Source organism: Triturus cristatus, chromosome 12, assembly GCF_964204655.1.
Source record: "Triturus cristatus chromosome 12, aTriCri1.1, whole genome shotgun sequence".
NCBI lineage: Eukaryota > Metazoa > Chordata > Amphibia > Caudata > Salamandridae > Triturus > Triturus cristatus.
This window is the reverse complement of record NC_140595.1, coordinates 661,467,111-661,480,576: the sequence shown is the minus strand read 5'-3', so window position 1 is coordinate 661,480,576 and position 13,466 is coordinate 661,467,111. Positions and strand designations below refer to the sequence as shown.

General features: G+C 40.9%; 13 non-coding genes across 13 annotated transcripts; 5 read left to right on the top strand and 8 right to left on the bottom strand.

Moving 5' to 3' along the window:
* Positions 1-734: 734 nt before the first annotated feature.
* On the bottom strand, positions 735-806 carry TRNAS-UGA (transfer RNA serine (anticodon UGA)). Its single transcript has one exon. It is a non-coding gene; the product is annotated as a tRNA-Ser (tRNA).
* Positions 807-1,889: 1,083 nt separating this feature from the next.
* On the top strand, positions 1,890-1,984 carry TRNAI-UAU (transfer RNA isoleucine (anticodon UAU)). The gene is made up of 2 exons: positions 1,890-1,927; positions 1,949-1,984. It is a non-coding gene; the product is annotated as a tRNA-Ile (tRNA).
* A 1,160-nt stretch (positions 1,985-3,144) lies between these two features.
* On the bottom strand, positions 3,145-3,216 carry TRNAS-UGA (transfer RNA serine (anticodon UGA)). The gene has a single exon. It is a non-coding gene; the product is annotated as a tRNA-Ser (tRNA).
* A 1,083-nt stretch (positions 3,217-4,299) lies between these two features.
* TRNAI-UAU (transfer RNA isoleucine (anticodon UAU)) lies at positions 4,300-4,394 on the top strand. Its single transcript has 2 exons — positions 4,300-4,337; positions 4,359-4,394. It is a non-coding gene; the product is annotated as a tRNA-Ile (tRNA).
* A 1,174-nt stretch (positions 4,395-5,568) lies between these two features.
* TRNAT-UGU (transfer RNA threonine (anticodon UGU)) lies at positions 5,569-5,640 on the bottom strand. Its single transcript has one exon. It is a non-coding gene; the product is annotated as a tRNA-Thr (tRNA).
* Positions 5,641-6,229: 589 nt separating this feature from the next.
* Positions 6,230-6,311, bottom strand: TRNAS-GCU (transfer RNA serine (anticodon GCU)). Its single transcript has one exon. It is a non-coding gene; the product is annotated as a tRNA-Ser (tRNA).
* Positions 6,312-6,723: 412 nt separating this feature from the next.
* Positions 6,724-6,818, top strand: TRNAI-UAU (transfer RNA isoleucine (anticodon UAU)). Its single transcript has 2 exons — positions 6,724-6,761; positions 6,783-6,818. It is a non-coding gene; the product is annotated as a tRNA-Ile (tRNA).
* Positions 6,819-7,992: 1,174 nt separating this feature from the next.
* On the bottom strand, positions 7,993-8,064 carry TRNAS-UGA (transfer RNA serine (anticodon UGA)). Its single transcript has one exon. It is a non-coding gene; the product is annotated as a tRNA-Ser (tRNA).
* Positions 8,065-8,653: 589 nt separating this feature from the next.
* Positions 8,654-8,735, bottom strand: TRNAS-GCU (transfer RNA serine (anticodon GCU)). The gene has a single exon. It is a non-coding gene; the product is annotated as a tRNA-Ser (tRNA).
* Positions 8,736-9,147: 412 nt separating this feature from the next.
* TRNAI-UAU (transfer RNA isoleucine (anticodon UAU)) lies at positions 9,148-9,242 on the top strand. Its single transcript has 2 exons — positions 9,148-9,185; positions 9,207-9,242. It is a non-coding gene; the product is annotated as a tRNA-Ile (tRNA).
* Positions 9,243-10,402: 1,160 nt separating this feature from the next.
* On the bottom strand, positions 10,403-10,474 carry TRNAS-UGA (transfer RNA serine (anticodon UGA)). The gene has a single exon. It is a non-coding gene; the product is annotated as a tRNA-Ser (tRNA).
* Positions 10,475-11,557: 1,083 nt separating this feature from the next.
* On the top strand, positions 11,558-11,652 carry TRNAI-UAU (transfer RNA isoleucine (anticodon UAU)). Its single transcript has 2 exons — positions 11,558-11,595; positions 11,617-11,652. It is a non-coding gene; the product is annotated as a tRNA-Ile (tRNA).
* A 1,160-nt stretch (positions 11,653-12,812) lies between these two features.
* TRNAS-UGA (transfer RNA serine (anticodon UGA)) lies at positions 12,813-12,884 on the bottom strand. The gene has a single exon. It is a non-coding gene; the product is annotated as a tRNA-Ser (tRNA).
* Positions 12,885-13,466: the final 582 nt, after the last annotated feature.

The following is a 13,466-nucleotide window of genomic DNA, read 5'->3' as shown; positions in this document are numbered from 1 at the left end:
CCAATCCCACATTCATTTTTAATTTCTTTGCAGTTTAAAAACCAACAATTACTGCTCGAAGTTCACTTTTCAAAACCATTCAACCTATTAAATGTATTTCTCTAACCTATGAATGTGGTCCATGTTCACTTTTCCTCATCTTCATCTCGATACTCCTTTCCCAGAAACCAGGTTCACTTCTTCATTCAACCCACCCATCCAAGGTCACCAAATCTTTGAAGCAAGTCTGCCTATTCTCCCTTTCTCTCTATGTACAAGATACCTTGTATCATTTGAATGGACAGCAGGAGAGAAGGATATTTATGGTGAGTGGGGGTGGGGTTTTGAGGAGTAACCTCATTTGCCTAAGAGCCGGGGTATCTGGGAAAAAAAGTATTTTATGGGGGAAGACTTTCACATCTCCTTGGTGAAATTTGTAGGGCCTTATAACATCCTTTCTGTGGATGCAGATTCAGTCGGAACAGAGGTCCTAGTCCTCGCTCTGCCTTTCAAAGGAACTGTAAATATGCATGGCTTATTTGGCTTTGCCCGGCAGGGTGAGAATGGCGTTTGTCAGGCGTTCGTCAGGCGATCGGAAGGGGTGATGCAATAATTTATAATTCAATGATCTTCATGATATTTTCTTGATAATATGAAAGCAGGAAAGGGAAGCTTGGCAATAAGCAATCCTAAAGCAAGGTGTGACTCCAGGGAAGAATGACTTGAAAACAACATACAGAAAGACTCATGTAAAAAGGCCCTGAAGAGGCTTGAACTCATGACCCTTGGTTTTCAAGACCAGTGCTCTGCCACTGAGCTACAAGGCCAGTCTGCACGCAGGATGTAAATTGCAACATGTATTCTTACTGAGGTATGAATATATCTATGATTTTGAGACTCTGTATGGAAACGTAGTTGCATATGAATGTCCACGTGCGCGCACACATTGAAGACCATGCTTAAGGCACTTTTTTTGGAAGTATGAAAAACTACATTTTCATATGAGAAAATAAGAGTTTTCGCATTCAAGACCATACCGATAGCTCTAGTTAGTATGTCTGTAATCAGTGACATATAGAGAACCCACTTATTAGAAGTGATCTGTCTCTGTGGGGCAGACATATGTTAACAGTCATTCATTTGAGACGGCCTAAACTTTAGGAGTAAGAGCTGCTTTCTTATCAATCTATTTATCCAAACTGGTTAATAAGCCAGGAGTGAGTGAAAGGCAATCCTCTGGAAACTCCATGAAAGATCTAATTTCTATTACGCACAAAATACTTCACTTTATTTGACATATTTGTTAAAATGGAACAGTCAGATGATCCCATCTAGCGGATCCTGGCTCTGTCTTGAAAGAGAGTGTAATTATACTACAAGAAATGCTGGCCATCAAAAGAGACTCTGATGGCTTTCCGACGAAGTTGGGATTTGAACCCACGCGTGCAGAGCACAATGGATTAGCAGTCCATCGCCTTAACCACTCGGCCACCTCGTCTGCCCTACAGCCCCATCTGAAACCTTGTTTCACAAAAGGTACTGAAGTGTCAATATACTGTACCTAAAAAAGAAAAAAACAGCTGAGGCAAGATCTCACATTCCACGTCTTCCCCCAATCAGGGACCTACATTTCATTTTTGGGAAATTCTTACTATGTGCTAATTACAAATATTCATAAGATTCCCCTAGACTTTGTCAGAACTGTCAAGATATAATTCTATGGGGTTTTGAATAGACAGAGCATATGTTATAGGACAATTATAGAATCTATTCCGTTTGGACTGTATTTTTAATAGTCATGATAACATGCTAGCATGTGAGTCGATCTTGCACAGTGAATGATGGAGCAGTGTCTGTCATCTACTTGGTCAGCTGTAGATGGCTCACCTGGGGAGATGTGCAAAGAGAGAGCTCCAGTGGCGCAATCGGTTAGCGCGCGGTACTTATACAGCAGTACTTGCACTGAGCCATGCCGAGGTTGTGAGTTTGAGCCTCACCTGGAGCAGCCGTGTTGTTTTTCATAAACCATTTCACAAAAAGTAAAGTTTAAACTCAGAGTATGGACGGCCCTTGCTAGAGAGTCTTTACTTCTTATAGGATCTACGTGTCCTACTCCTCTGGGTGCCAAATATCACATATCCTCCGCGATGCTCAGTTTAAACATTCCATGATGTGCCATCTTGCATTTCATGCAAACACCACATCAGTGCATTTAAAAATACATTTGTAGAATAATAAATATGATGAAAACTGTGTTCTCACATGATAACCATAAACTGAAGAGCTGCAAAAAATGCTGTATCAGCTACTTACAATAAAAGGTGACTCGAAAAAACTAGCAAAAGAAGAGCATCATCATATTAAAGGTTCTATTCACCATCTTGAGTTGCACCATAGCAGCTTATGGTGCCTTTCTGTTCAGAGTGTGCCTCCAATCCCACATTCATTTTTAATTTCTTTGCAGTTTAAAAACCAACAATTACTGCTCGAAGTTCACTTTTCAAAACCATTCAACCTATTAAATGTATTTCTCTAACCTATGAATGTGGTCCATGTTCACTTTTCCTCATCTTCATCTCGATACTCCTTTCCCAGAAACCAGGTTCACTTCTTCATTCAACCCACCCATCCAAAGTCACCAAATCTTTGAAGCAAGTCTGCCTATTCTCCCTTTCTCTCTATGTACAAGATACCTTGTATCATTTGAATGGACAGCAGGAGAGAAGGATATTTATGGTGAGTGGGGGTGGGGTTTTGAGGAGTAACCTCATTTGCCTAAGAGCCGGGGTATCTGGGAAAAAAAGTATTTTATGGGGGAAGACTTTCACATCTCCTTGGTGAAATTTGTAGGGCCTTATAACATCCTTTCTGTGGATGCAGATTCAGTCGGAACAGAGGTCCTAGTCCTCGCTCTGCCTTTCAAAGGAACTGTAAATATGCATGGCTTATTTGGCTTTGACCGGCAGGGTGAGAATGGCGTTTGTCAGGCGTTCGTCAGGCGATCGGAAGGGGTGATGCAATAATTTATAATTCAATGATCTTCATGATATTTTCTTGATAATATGAAAGCAGGAAAGGGAAGCTTGGCAATAAGCAATCCTAAAGCAAGGTGTGACTCCAGGGAAGAATGACTTGAAAACAACATACAGAAAGACTCATGTAAAAAGGCCCTGATGAGGCTTGAACTCATGACCCCTGGTTTTCAAGACCAGTGCTCTGCCACTGAGCTACAAGGCCAATCTGCACGCAGGATGTAAATTGCAACATGTATTCTTACTGAGGTATGAATATATCTATGATTTTGAGACTCTGTATGGAAACGTAGTTGCATATGAATGTCCACGTGCGCGCACACATTGAAGACCATGCTTAAGGCACTTTTTTTGGAAGTATGAAAAACTACATTTTCATATGAGAAAATAAGAGTTTTCGCATTCAAGACCATACCGATAGCTCTAGTTAGTATGTCTGTAATCAGTGACATATAGAGAACCCACTTATTAGAAGTGATCTGTCTCTGTGGGGCAGACATATGTTAACAGTCATTCATTTGAGACGGCCTAAACTTTAGGAGTAAGAGCTGCTTTCTTATCAATCTATTTATCCAAACTGGTTAATAAGCCAGGAGTGAGTGAAAGGCAATCCTCTGGAAACTCCATGAAAGATCTAATTTCTATTACGCACAAAATACTTCACTTTATTTGACATATTTGTTAAAATGGAACAGTCAGATGATCCCATCTAGCGGATCCTGGCTCTGTCTTGAAAGAGAGTGTAATTATACTACAAGAAATGCTGGCCATCAAAAGAGACTCTGATGGCTTTCCGACGAAGTTGGGATTTGAACCCACGCGTGCAGAGCACAATGGATTAGCAGTCCATCGCCTTAACCACTCGGCCACCTCGTCTGCCCTACAGCCCCATCTGAAACCTTGTTTCACAAAAGGTACTGAAGTGTCAATATACTGTACCTAAAAAAGAAAAAAACAGCTGAGGCAAGATCTCACATTCCACGTCTTCCCCCAATCAGGGACCTACATTTCATTTTTGGGAAATTCTTACTATGTGCTAATTACAAATATTCATAAGATTCCCCTAGACTTTGTCAGAACTGTCAAGATATAATTCTATGGGGTTTTGAATAGACAGAGCATATGTTATAGGACAATTATAGAATCTATTCCGTTTGGACTGTATTTTTAATAGTCATGATAACATGCTAGCATGTGAGTCGATCTTGCACAGTGAATGATGGAGCAGTGTCTGTCATCTACTTGGTCAGCTGTAGATGGCTCACCTGGGGAGATGTGCAAAGAGAGAGCTCCAGTGGCGCAATCGGTTAGCGCGCGGTACTTATACAGCAGTACTTGCACTGAGCCATGCCGAGGTTGTGAGTTCGAGCCTCACCTGGAGCAGCCGTGTTGTTTTTCATAAACCATTTCACAAAAAGTAAAGTTTAAACTCAGAGTATGGACGGCCCTTGCTAGAGAGTCTTTACTTCTTATAGGATCTACGTGTCCTACTCCTCTGGGTGCCAAATATCACATATCCTCCGCGATGCTCAGTTTAAACATTCCATGATGTGCCATCTTGCATTTCATGCAAACACCACATCAGTGCATTTAAAAATACATTTGTAGAATAATAAATATGATGAAAACTGTGTTCTCACATGATAACCATAAACTGAAGAGCTGCAAAAAATGCTGTATCAGCTACTTACAATAAAAGGTGACTCGAAAAAACTAGCAAAAGAAGAGCATCATCATATTAAAGGTTCTATTCACCATCTTGAGTTGCACCATAGCAGCTTATGGTGCCTTTCTGTTCAGAGTGTGCCTCCAATCCCACATTCATTTTTAATTTCTTTGCAGTTTAAAAACCAACAATTACTGCTCGAAGTTCACTTTTCAAAACCATTCAACCTATTAAATGTATTTCTCTAACCTATGAATGTGGTCCATGTTCACTTTTCCTCATCTTCATCTCGATACTCCTTTCCCAGAAACCAGGTTCACTTCTTCATTCAACCCACCCATCCAAAGTCACCAAATCTTTGAAGCAAGTCTGCCTATTCTCCCTTTCTCTCTATGTACAAGATACCTTGTATCATTTGAATGGACAGCAGGAGAGAAGGATATTTATGGTGAGTGGGGGTGGGGTTTTGAGGAGTAACCTCATTTGCCTAAGAGCCGGGGTATCTGGGAAAAAAAGTATTTTATGGGGGAAGACTTTCACATCTCCTTGGTGAAATTTGTAGGGCCTTATAACATCCTTTCTGTGGATGCAGATTCAGTCGGAACAGAGGTCCTAGTCCTCGCTCTGCCTTTCAAAGGAACTGTAAATATGCATGGCTTATTTGGCTTTGCCCGGCAGGGCTTGCCCGGCAGGGTGAGAATGGCGTTTGTCAGGCGTTCGTCAGGCGATCGGAAGGGGTGAGGCAATAATTTATAATTCAATGATCTTCATGATATTTTCTTGATAATATGAAAGCAGGAAAGGGAAGCTTGGCAATAAGCAATCCTAAAGCAAGGTGTGACTCCAGGGAAGAATGACTTGAAAACAACATACAGAAAGACTCATGTAAAAAGGCCCTGATGAGGCTTGAACTCATGACCCCTGGTTTACAAGACCAGTGCTCTGCCACTGAGCTACAAGGCCAGTCTGCACGCAGGATGTAAATTGCAACATGTATTCTTACTGAGGTATGAATATATCTATGATTTTGAGACTCTGTATGGAAACGTAGTTGCATATGAATGTCCACGTGCGCGCACACATTGAAGACCATGCTTAAGGCACTTTTTTTGGAAGTATGAAAAACTACATTTTCATATGAGAAAATAAGAGTTTTCGCATTCAAGACCATACCGATAGCTCTAGTTAGTATGTCTGCAATCAGTGACATATAGAGAACCCACTTATTAGAAGTGATCTGTCTCTGTGGGGCAGACATATGTTAACAGTCATTCATTTGAGACGGCCTAAACTTTAGGAGTAAGAGCTGCTTTCTTATCAATCTATTTATCCAAACTGGTTAATAAGCCAGGAGTGAGTGAAAGGCAATCCTCTGGAAACTCCATGAAAGATCTAATTTCTATTACGCACAAAATACTTCACTTTATTTGACATATTTGTTAAAATGGAACAGTCAGATGATCCCATCTAGCGGATCCTGGCTCTGTCTTGAAAGAGAGTGTAATTATACTACAAGAAATGCTGGCCATCAAAAGAGACTCTGATGGCTTTCCGACGAAGGTGGGATTCGAACCCACGCGTGCAGAGCACAATGGATTAGCAGTCCATTGCCTTAACCACTCGGCCACCTCGTCTGCCCTACAGCCCCATCTGAAACCTTGCTTCACAAAAGGTACTGAAGTGTCAATATACTGTACCTAAAAAAGAAAAAAACAGCTGAGGCAAGATCTCACATTCCACGTCTTCCCCCAATCAGGGACCTACATTTCATTTTTGGGAAATTCTTACTATGTGCTAATTACAAATATTCATAAGATTCCCCTAGACTTTGTCAGAACTGTCAAGATATAATTCTATGGGGTTTTGAATAGACAGAGCATATGTTATAGGACAATTATAGAATCTATTCCGTTTGGACTGTATTTTTAATAGTCATGATAACATGCTAGCATGTGAGTCGATCTTGCACAGTGAATGATGGAGCAGTGTCTGTCATCTACTTGGTCAGCTGTAGATGGCTCACCTGGGGAGATGTGAAAAGAGAGAGCTCCAGTGGCGCAATCGGTTAGCGCGCGGTACTTATACAGCAGTACTTGCACTGAGCCATGCCGAGGTTGTGAGTTCGAGCCTCACCTGGAGCAGCCGTGTTGTTTTTCATAAACCATTTCACAAAAAGTAAAGTTTAAACTCAGAGTATGGACGGCCCTTGCTAGAGAGTCTTTACTTCTTATAGGATCTACGTGTCCTACTCCTCTGGGTGCCAAATATCACATATCCTCCGCGATGCTCAGTTTAAACATTCCATGATGTGCCATCTTGCATTTCATGCAAACACCACATCAGTGCATTTAAAAATACATTTGTAGAATAATAAATATGATGAAAACTGTGTTCTCACATGATAACCATAAACTGAAGTGCTGCAAAAAATGCTGGATCAGCTACTTACAATAAAAGGTGACTCGAAAAAACTAGCAAAAGAAGAGCATCATCATATTAAAGGTTCTATTCACCATCTTGAGTTGCACCATAGCAGCTTATGGTGCTTTTCTGTTCAGAGTGTGCCTCCAATCCCACATTCATTTTTAATTTCTTTGCAGTTTAAAAACCAACAATTACTGCTCGAAGTTCACTTTTCAAAACCATTCAACCTATTAAATGTATTTCTCTAACCTATGAATGTGGTCCATGTTCACTTTTCCTCATCTTCATCTCGATACTCCTTTCCCAGAAACCAGGTTCACTTCTTCATTCAACCCACCCATCCAAAGTCACCAAATCTTTGAAGCAAGTCTGCCTATTCTCCCTTTCTCTCTATGTACAAGATACCTTGTATCATTTGAATGGACAGCAGGAGAGAAGGATATTTATGGTGAGTGGGGGTGGGGTTTTGAGGAGTAACCTCATTTGCCTAAGAGCCGGGGTATCTGGGAAAAAAAGTATTTTATGGGGGAAGACTTTCACATCTCCTTGGTGAAATTTGTAGGGCCTTATAACATCCTTTCTGTGGATGCAGATTCAGTCGGAACAGAGGTCCTAGTCCTCGCTCTGCCTTTCAAAGGAACTGTAAATATGCATGGCTTATTTGGCTTTGCCCGGCAGGGCTTGCCCGGCAGGGTGAGAATGGCGTTTGTCAGGCGTTCGTCAGGCGATCGGAAGGGGTGATGCAATAATTTATAATTCAATGATCTTCATGATATTTTCTTGATAATATGAAAGCAGGAAAGGGAAGCTTGGCAATAAGCAATCCTAAAGCAAGGTGTGACTCCAGGGAAGAATGACTTGAAAACAACATACAGAAAGACTCATGTAAAAAGGCCCTGATGAGGCTTGAACTCATGACCCCTGGTTTTCAAGACCAGTGCTCTGCCACTGAGCTACAAGGCCAGTCTGCACGCAGGATGTAAATTGCAACATGTATTCTTACTGAGGTATGAATATATCTATGATTTTGAGACTCTGTATGGAAACGTAGTTGCATATGAATGTCCACGTGCGCGCACACATTGAAGACCATGCTTAAGGCACTTTTTTTGGAAGTATGAAAAACTACATTTTCATATGAGAAAATAAGAGTTTTCGCATTCAAGACCATACCGATAGCTCTAGTTAGTATGTCTGTAATCAGTGACATATAGAGAACCCACTTATTAGAAGTGATCTGTCTCTGTGGGGCAGACATATGTTAACAGTCATTCATTTGAGACGGCCTAAACTTTAGGAGTAAGAGCTGCTTTCTTATCAATCTATTTATCCAAACTGGTTAATAAGCCAGGAGTGAGTGAAAGGCAATCCTCTGGAAACTCCATGAAAGATCTAATTTCTATTACGCACAAAATACTTCACTTTATTTGACATATTTGTTAAAATGGAACAGTCAGATGATCCCATCTAGCGGATCCTGGCTCTGTCTTGAAAGAGAGTGTAATTATACTACAAGAAATGCTGGCCATCAAAAGAGACTCTGATGGCTTTCCGACGAAGGTGGGATTTGAACCCACGCGTGCAGAGCACAATGGATTAGCAGTCCATCGCCTTAACCACTCGGCCACCTCGTCTGCCCTACAGCCCCATCTGAAACCTTGTTTCACAAAAGGTACTGAAGTGTCAATATACTGTACCTAAAAAAGAAAAAAACAGCTGAGGCAAGATCTCACATTCCACGTCTTCCCCCAATCAGGGACCTACATTTCATTTTTGGGAAATTCTTACTATGTGCTAATTACAAATATTCATAAGATTCCCCTAGACTTTGTCAGAACTGTCAAGATATAATTCTATGGGGTTTTGAATAGACAGAGCATATGTTATAGGACAATTATAGAATCTATTCCGTTTGGACTGTATTTTTAATAGTCATGATAACATGCTAGCATGTGAGTCGATCTTGCACAGTGAATGATGGAGCAGTGTCTGTCATCTACTTGGTCAGCTGTAGATGGCTCACCTGGGGAGATGTGCAAAGAGAGAGCTCCAGTGGCGCAATCGGTTAGCGCGCGGTACTTATACAGCAGTACTTGCACTGAGCCATGCCGAGGTTGTGAGTTCGAGCCTCACCTGGAGCAGCCGTGTTGTTTTTCATAAACCATTTCACAAAAAGTAAAGTTTAAACTCAGAGTATGGACGGCCCTTGCTAGAGAGTCTTTACTTCTTATAGGATCTACGTGTCCTACTCCTCTGGGTGCCAAATATCACATATCCTCCGCGATGCTCAGTTTAAACATTCCATGATGTGCCATCTTGCATTTCATGCAAACACCACATCAGTGCATTTAAAAATACATTTGTAGAATAATAAATATGATGAAAACAGTGTTCTCACATGATAACCATAAACTGAAGAGCTGCAAAAAATGCTGTATCAGCTACTTACAATAAAAGGTGACTCGAAAAAACTAGCAAAAGAAGAGCATCATCATATTAAAGGTTCTATTCACCATCTTGAGTTGCACCATAGCAGCTTATGGTGCCTTTCTGTTCAGAGTGTGCCTCCAATCCCACATTCATTTTTAATTTCTTTGCAGTTTAAAAACCAACAATTACTGCTCGAAGTTCACTTTTCAAAACCATTCAACCTATTAAATGTATTTCTCTAACCTATGAATGTGGTCCATGTTCACTTTTCCTCATCTTCATCTCGATACTCCTTTCCCAGAAACCAGGTTCACTTCTTCATTCAACCCACCCATCCAAGGTCACCAAATCTTTGAAGCAAGTCTGCCCTATTCTCCCTTTCTCTCTATGTACAAGATACCTTGTATCATTTGAATGGACAGCAGGAGAGAAGGATATTTTATGGTGAGTGGGGGTGGGGTTTTGGAGTAACCTCATTTGCCTAAGAGCCGGGGTATCTGGGAAAAAAAGTATTTTATGGGGGAAGACTTTCACATCTCCTTGGTGAAATTTGTAGGGCCTTATAACATCCTTTCTGTGGATGCAGATTCAGTCGGAACAGAGGTCCTAGTCCTCGCTCTGCCTTTCAAAGGAACTGTAAATATGCATGGCTTATTTGGCTTTGCCCGGCAGGGTGAGAATGGCGTTTGTCAGGCGTTCGTCAGGCGATCGGAAGGGGTGATGCAATAATTTATAATTCAATGATCTTCATGATATTTTCTTGATAATATGAAAGCAGGAAAGGGAAGCTTGGCAATAAGCAATCCTAAAGCAAGGTGTGACTCCAGGGAAGAATGACTTGAAAACAACATACAGAAAGACTCATGTAAAAAGGCCCTGAAGAGGCTTGAACTCATGACCCCTGGTTTTCAAGACCAGTGCTCTGCCACTGAGCTACAAGGCCAGTCTGCACGCAGGATGTAAATTGCAACATGTATTCTTACTGAGGTATGAATATATCTATGATTTTGAGACTCTGTATGGAAACGTAGTTGCATATGAATGTCCACGTGCGCGCACACATTGAAGACCATGCTTAAGGCACTTTTTTTGGAAGTATGAAAAACTACATTTTCATATGAGAAAATAAGAGTTTTCGCATTCAAGACCATACCGATAGCTCTAGTTAGTATGTCTGTAATCAGTGACATATAGAGAACCCACTTATTAGAAGTGATCTGTCTCTGTGGGGCAGACATATGTTAACAGTCATTCATTTGAGACGGCCTAAACTTTAGGAGTAAGAGCTGCTTTCTTATCAATCTATTTATCCAAACTGGTTAATAAGCCAGGAGTGAGTGAAAGGCAATCCTCTGGAAACTCCATGAAAGATCTAATTTCTATTACGCACAAAATACTTCACTTTATTTGACATATTTGTTAAAATGGAACAGTCAGATGATCCCATCTAGCGGATCCTGGCTCTGTCTTGAAAGAGAGTGTAATTATACTACAAGAAATGCTGGCCATCAAAAGAGACTCTGATGGCTTTCCGACGAATTTGGGATTTGAACCCACGCGTGCAGAGCACAATGGATTAGCAGTCCATCGCCTTAACCACTCGGCCACCTCGTCTGCCCTACAGCCCCATCTGAAACCTTGTTTCACAAAAGGTACTGAAGTGTCAATATACTGTACCTAAAAAAGAAAAAAACAGCTGAGGCAAGATCTCACATTCCACGTCTTCCCCCAATCAGGGACCTACATTTCATTTTTGGGAAATTCTTACTATGTGCTAATTACAAATATTCATAAGATTCCCCTAGACTTTGTCAGAACTGTCAAGATATAATTCTATGGGGTTTTGAATAGACAGAGCATATGTTATAGGACAATTATAGAATCTATTCCGTTTGGACTGTATTTTTAATAGTCATGATAACATGCTAGCATGTGAGTCGATCTTGCACAGTGAATGATGGAGCAGTGTCTGTCATCTACTTGGTCAGCTGTAGATGGCTCACCTGGGGAGATGTGCAAAGAGAGAGCTCCAGTGGCGCAATCGGTTAGCGCGCGGTACTTATACAGCAGTACTTGCACTGAGCCATGCCGAGGTTGTGAGTTTGAGCCTCACCTGGAGCAGCCGTGTTGTTTTTCATAAACCATTTCACAAAAAGTAAAGTTTAAACTCAGAGTATGGACGGCCCTTGCTAGAGAGTCTTTACTTCTTATAGGATCTACGTGTCCTACTCCTCTGGGTGCCAAATATCACATATCCTCCGCGATGCTCAGTTTAAACATTCCATGATGTGCCATCTTGCATTTCATGCAAACACCACATCAGTGCATTTAAAAATACATTTGTAGAATAATAAATATGATGAAAACTGTGTTCTCACATGATAACCATAAACTGAAGAGCTGCAAAAAATGCTGTATCAGCTACTTACAATAAAAGGTGACTCGAAAAAACTAGCAAAAGAAGAGCATCATCATATTAAAGGTTCTATTCACCATCTTGAGTTGCACCATAGCAGCTTATGGTGCCTTTCTGTTCAGAGTGTGCCTCCAATCCCACATTCATTTTTAATTTCTTTGCAGTTTAAAAACCAACAATTACTGCTCGAAGTTCACTTTTCAAAACCATTCAACCTATTAAATGTATTTCTCTAACCTATGAATGTGGTCCATGTTCACTTTTCCTCATCTTCATCTCGATACTCCTTTCCCAGAAACCAGGTTCACTTCTTCATTCAACCCACCCATCCAAAGTCACCAAATCTTTGAAGCAAGTCTGCCTATTCTCCCTTTCTCTCTATGTACAAGATACCTTGTATCATTTGAATGGACAGCAGGAGAGAAGGATATTTATGGTGAGTGGGGGTGGGGTTTTGAGGAGTAACCTCATTTGCCTAAGAGCCGGGGTATCTGGGAAAAAAAGTATTTTATGGGGGAAGACTTTCACATCTCCTTGGTGAAATTTGTAGGGCCTTATAACATCCTTTCTGTGGATGCAGATTCAGTCGGAACAGAGGTCCTAGTCCTCGCTCTGCCTTTCAAAGGAACTGTAAATATGCATGGCTTATTTGGCTTTGACCGGCAGGGTGAGAATGGCGTTTGTCAGGCGTTCGTCAGGCGATCGGAAGGGGTGATGCAATAATTTATAATTCAATGATCTTCATGATATTTTCTTGATAATATGAAAGCAGGAAAGGGAAGCTTGGCAATAAGCAATCCTAAAGCAAGGTGTGACTCCAGGGAAGAATGACTTGAAAACAACATACAGAAAGACTCATGTAAAAAGGCCCTGATGAGGCTTGAACTCATGACCCCTGGTTTTCAAGACCAGTGCTCTGCCACTGAGCTACAAGGCCAATCTGCACGCAGGATGTAAATTGCAACATGTATTCTTACTGAGGTATGAATATATCTATGATTTTGAGACTCTGTATGGAAACGTAGTTGCATATGAATGTCCACGTGCGCGCACACATTGAAGACCATGCTTAAGGCACTTTTTTTGGAAGTATGAAAAACTACATTTTCATATGAGAAAATAAGAGTTTTCGCATTCAAGACCATACCGATAGCTCTAGTTAGTATGTCTGTAATCAGTGACATATAGAGAACCCACTTATTAGAAGTGATCTGTCTCTGTGGGGCAGACATATGTTAACAGTCATTCATTTGAGACGGCCTAAACTTTAGGAGTAAGAGCTGCTTTCTTATCAATCTATTTATCCAAACTGGTTAATAAGCCAGGAGTGAGTGAAAGGCAATCCTCTGGAAACTCCATGAAAGATCTAATTTCTATTACGCACAAAATACTTCACTTTATTTGACATATTTGTTAAAATGGAACAGTCAGATGATCCCATCTAGCGGATCCTGGCTCTGTCTTGAAAGAGAGTGTAATTATACTACAAGAAATGCTGGCCATCAAAAGAGACTCTGAT